Here is a 6,000-nt window from a genome sequence, read left to right as displayed (position 1 = left end):
CCGATAGACAGTAGCCACGGTGAGAGAGTGGTTAGGAGAGAGAGAAAGCCTGCAGACAAGGCATTTGAAAGAAGAGTACACCTGCGTACGAATGATAGAGGCAGGAATCCACTCTGGGAAGAACAAGGCTACATCCCCACCAGAACGGTTGGATCTGGGTGCAGAGAGGATCTTGTAGCCATCAGAGAGGAGAGTGTCAAAGCTTGTGACAGAGCTGGCCGTGAACCCTGTCTCTGTGAGACCAAGGACATCAAGGTCAAGTACTTCCAGGAGATGGCAGATGTCAGAGGAGTGTTTGACGGCTGAGCGAGCACTGAGAGTGGCAATATGGAGAAGGTTGCCACCCTTGAAAGACTCCCGGAGAGGGGTACAAATCAGAGGTACTCCCTGCAGAGGTGTAGAAGGAGGCCGAAGGAAGGCAGAAGAGGGATGAGGAGAGAGCAAGGTAGCCAAGGAGGATGTTAAGCGCACCAGAGAGGAGGCAGGGTGTGAGACAAGGAAGCTTAATAAGGGAGAGATGTAACAGCAGGAGAAGAGAGCAAATTGATAAGGTGCGGGAAGCATCTATCAAAGAGGAGTAGGTTGGCCTGTGGGCCATGGACCAAGATGGTGCCATTCAGGTAGACATTGATGATGACCTTAGAGGAGTGGAAGGGGACCAACAAGGCCTCCCACCAGGTTCCACCATTAATGGGAGAGGAAGAAAAAGGAGAGTGAACAGAGACCATATGAGGAGTCCATTGGTCTGGTGAAGGAACAACAAAGAGAATGTCGGTGGCGGTCTGTCTGGAGGAAGCACTGGTATAGGTATCAGTGATAGGGAGGCATGTGTTGGAGACCAGGATATCCTTTTCAAATAACTTCCTACCAGACGTAGTGAGAAGAGCAGGATAGTCAATAGAGAAGCAGTTAGAAAAGATAGGAGGAAAAAAAGAGCACCATAGAGGAGGTGGGGGGAAGAGGAGAGAGGAAGACGGGTGGTGGTGAGGAGCGGGAAAGAATGATAAGGGGGAGACACTAGGGGCGGACACACGGGGGAGGGGTGCAAGTAGAGGAGATGGAAATAGATAAGAACAAGTAGTAAGTAAATTACAATGAATGAGAAGAAGAGCTCTGAAGGAAGAGCACAGCAGAACACAGGGCAGTAAGGTGAGAAACAATCGGGTTACCATGGCAGTCGCTAGGAGAAAACCTAGAGGAGGGAAGAGCACAGCAGAACACAGAGCAATACACAGCAGAACAGAGCAGTCAATGAATGAAACCCTAGAAGAAGGAAGAGTACAGCAGAACATCGAGCAATACAACGCAAAACCGAGCAGTCGATGAGGAAAAAACAAAGAAGAAGGAAGAGCACAGCAGAACACAGAGAAATACACCAAGGAACAGGGAAGAAGCTTGAAGGAGGTATGGGGCAGGGGAAGGTGAGGGTAAAGACCCACAGGGGAGCAAGTACACTTAGGTGGCGCGTGGGGTGCAGGTGAGCTGGTGAAGGGAGTGTGTGAGGCACATTCGATTGGGAGTTTTGAGGGACCACGCAGGCAGGGACCCACAGCTGCAAGCGAAGCCAAGGGACAGGGAAGAAGCTGGAAGGAGGGATGGGGCAGGGGGAGGTGAGGCTAAAGAGCCACAGGGATCAAGGACACTTAGGCAGCGTGTGGGTGAAGGTGAGCTGGAGAAGGATGGATGCAAGGAACATGGTATCGGGAGTTGCGAGGGACCACACTGACAGGGACACGCAGCTGCAAACAAAGCCAAGGATGGAGAGGGCGAGGAACCAACGCGTGGCTAAGGATGCGCAGGTGCAAGCGTTGCTGAGGATTGAAAGGGGTCTAAGGCACACACGGTCATGGGATTGAGAGGCGCCACGAATGCCGAGGATGCAAAGCGTGGGCAGGAAGGGCTGGAAAGAGGCGCTGAGGCTCACACGATCGAAGATTGCGAGGGACAATGCAAGTCGGCGACACGCAGGAAGGCAAGGATGGAAAGGGGCGTGAGGGACACGTGGTCAAAGATTGCGAGGGTCCACGCAAGTCAGGGCCTCGCAGCACAGGCAGAGTCAAGGATGGAAGTGGCGAGGAAGCACACCCGATCGAAGATTGTGAGGGACCATGCAAGTCAGGACGCACAGCGTGAGCAAGTCAAGGATGGAAGAGGCCGGAAGAACATGCAATCAAAGGTCTCAAGGGACCTCGCAAGTCGGGGACTCGCAGTGTGAGTAAAGTCAAGGATGGAAATGGCATGGAGGCACACACAATCGAGGATTGCAGGGACCACGCAGTCAGGGAGGCACAGCACGAGCGTTGCAAGGATGGAAATGGAACATAAGCACACAGGATTGGTGGTTGCAAGGACCACACTGGCCAAGGACGCGTGCACAACAGGCAGGGATAGAAGGGCACAGATGGGCATGCGATTAAGGAGGGCAAGGGGCACTGTAGGGAGAGAACACAAGGGGGGACTAAGAAGGAAAGAAAGAGAGGGGAACACAAGGAGGAGTGGAGGACGCACAGGTAGGAATCACAACGCAAGGGGACCACCCAGCAGAATTCAGGGGTGGGAGGGACACAGTCAGAAAAGAGGTGCAGTCAGAAGGGCTAAGAAGTGCAGAGGTGTAGACAGGGTAGGGCCTGAGTGGGCCAGGACCACCCAACATATGCAAATGCCAACTCATCATAGCTGTGTGGGCATATACAGATGCCGACGTCGCTGTGGTGGGCCCAACTAAATTAGCTTCAGGCCCCACTTATTAGACAATCCTGGCTACACCTCTGAAGAAGTGCAGAGCAAACAAACTCCCCAAGCAAGCAAACTCCCCAACTTCTTAACTGGCAGCCGTAGACAGGAGGATGAAACGCCTGTACTCACTGTCTGTGCTGCAGACCCCTTCATCACCAATTACCTGCATCGTTCAACAATGCAGCCTTGTCCTGCGAGGGCTTTGCCACAGAGAGTCCGAACCTCAGATTTTATAGGCTCAGTAGCGTGGACATAACAAACTTGTCATGTGTCACTGGGCAGCGTCTCCTGCAAACCTGCGTCGTTCAACACTGTGGCCATGTCCTGCAAGGGCTTTGCCGCAGAGGGTTCGAACCTTTGATTTTATAGGCTCGGTATCCTGTGAACCTGTGTCATTCAACACTGCAGCCTTGTCCTGCAAGGGCTTTGTCGCAGAGGGTCCGAACCTCTTATTTTATAGGCTTGGTAGCGTGAACATAACAAACGTCTTACGTGTCGTCGGGCAGCATCTCCTGTGAACCTGCGTCGTTCAACACTGCAGCCTTGTCCTGGAGGGCTTTAGGACTTTAGGGCTTTGAAGATATGACTAGCCATGTGATATGGCACCAGGGTAGCAAAGAGCATAATGGGTGAGAGTATTGAAAACAGACTGTGTTTACCAATTTGGGACATTAACTATTAAATACCCATTCCCTCTACATTGTATTTTGTGAGTGATATACTTTGTCACAGAGATATTATCTTATGATTGATTAATGTTGGTGAGAATGTAATTAAATATACCATAAAGGTGTTTTCATTTGTGAGAATGTGTGAGTTTTATTTTGTGTCATACAGTGATAATACTGTTTATGGTCCATAATTACATGTACACCCACAATGTAAGCTGTAACGGTTTGTCTTCTTTAATGCAGACACTTACACATGACATTTGCACTATGCATACCTTACACATATGTTGGCCATGTTTTTAGTGAATATATTATTATTATTATTATTATTATTATTATTATTATTATTATTATTATTAGTAGTATTATTATTAGTATTATTACTATTATTATTATTATTAATGTATTTATTGAGTGCAGACCTAGCAATTGGCACTTTACAAATCATAGGGGGAAGGACACTGAAGTAAGCTGGGATGCAAGGGATTGGGGAGCTAATAATAATCGAGGGTGGTCAATTTTTCAGTAAGGGATAAACAAGCAACTGGTGAAGGAAATGTTTGTAAAGGGGGATATTTATCCCAAACCCCCAAGTGCTTTCGGACGCAGCAGAGGCCTGGAAGTGTGCAGTATGGGCTCAAGGAGGTTACAAGGGTTGAGGGGGATATTGCCAGGGGTTATAGTGCGGGAGGGTGGTGTATGCTTTAGCTTTAAAATACATTGGGGCTTAGACACTATCTTACATATTAGCAGCCATATTGAAATTGAGGACTAGCTTCACACTGCAGTCATAACCTGATCCACACACATGGAGCTAAGCGTATGCATGAGGGAATAGGGAATGGGTTGTAAAATGAGCACTGGTGAGAGGCCAGAGATTCATAGACCTTTCATTATCTAATGTTGCTAGCATGCATATCCCAGAAGGAAAGCGCCCTGCAGTTCCACAAGGGGGTTGAGAGCTCTCTGCAAAAAGAAATCCCACGAGAAGGAGGGCACGAGGCTCTGACCTTCCCTGTCCCAGCTCTAAGCAATAGCACCCAGATGCCCAAATCCCAGGACCCCTAGCATTCCAAGGTACCAATCAGTCTCAGACCACCGACCATAAAACAGTTGCACCCCTAATCCATCATGAAAGATCAGAAATTAGAGACCAGTTTCCTTCACCATAGGGCATATGATTTGTACTGCAAGGTATTTGTATCTGTATGTATTTTGTATTTATTTTAATTTATATAACGCTTTAATCCAAGGCAATTTACCAGAGGAACAATCAGTTACAAAACAAGCAATGCATGACAATTGAATCAAACCAGAAAACAGTAGAAGGAACCATTTACAAAGTTGAGGAGGTTAAGCGGTAATGGAAAGGAACCATAGTGAGAGAAGGGGTAAGAGGTGTAGGTAGAGGTAGATTCAGTCAAGAGAGAGGGAGGAAAAGAAGTTAGGGGGGTGATTGGAAGAGATAGGATTAAAGAGAAGTGAGGAAAGAAGGGTAGGAGGTGATAGAGCAGACGGGGAGCGGTAGGCAGTTCCAATGGAAAGGAGCAAGAAGTTGGAAGGAGCGGAAGCGGGAGGCGGCACAGGGTGGAGGAGGAGGAGAGAGAAGGAAGAGATCAGCAGAACTGAGTGAACGAGAGGGAGTATGGAAAGTAAGAAGGGAGGATAGGTAGGAAGGGGCAAGACCAGGGAGGGGAAAAACAACATAGCCAAAGCGAGGGTGGGGAGCTTTGGATGGGCACTTACATGTCTGGAATCGAGCTGTAGTCTGTTAGATGCAATGACCTCGAAGTATCCTCTTATCCCTTGTCTGCAGTACCAGGTGCACATCAGGTTAGAAATAGAGACTGCATTATTTTTCTTCACATAATCACTAATTAATTGTATCTTCGTGCCTGATAACGCTCAAGGAGGAGCCCACGTGGAAGAAGATGGGCAGAAGGGGCTTCGACCAATGGCCTCTTATCCCTTATGGAACAGGTAGCCTATGTATAGGGTCTCAACCATCCAACCATTTGGATTTGTACATTACGTAATTCACCTCATTGATGACACTGTGTGCCTTCATAAAGTGTTACTCGTACTGATTTTGTCATAGCATTCCATGGCAGCAGAGTTCTTTGCTGACACACTTCTATTTTTGTGGAAATAAAACTTTGTTCTCCTTGCAAGAGGTGTGCTGGGCCTTTTCCCCTAGTGGGTTGCATTTTTTCTGGTGTGATCGTTGAGGGGTTCCTCTAAATTTTTGGTAATGCCAAAATGACCCGAGCAACCCCTGTGAATATGGAGGCATTCAGGCCACATCTCTGGAGGGGCCGCCCACCTACAGTGACCTGTACCAAGCGTGCAACCCGCAGTGGTGTACATGAGCCATTTTCACAGAATTCCTGTCTGCTCTTTGGAGCAGGGCGCAGCTCCTAGCAGAGTACAGGTCATTATTGGGACCCTGTGATGGATGAGCTCGGGTGAACATGCAGATGTAAGTACACTTCTTATGAGTGACAACAACAGGGGCATGGGTGAGTGGAGAGGCACAGGAGCGTGACGTGTGGGTTAAGGCCGGATATCCAGTGGTGAAGTTAGATGATGATGC

This window comes from Ambystoma mexicanum, chromosome 5p (assembly GCF_040938575.1).
Source record: "Ambystoma mexicanum isolate Mex_15411 chromosome 5p, UKY_AmexF1_1, whole genome shotgun sequence".
Taxonomy (NCBI): domain Eukaryota; kingdom Metazoa; phylum Chordata; class Amphibia; order Caudata; family Ambystomatidae; genus Ambystoma; species Ambystoma mexicanum.
The sequence above is the reverse complement of the archived record's forward strand: the minus strand, read 5'-3'. Positions refer to the sequence as shown.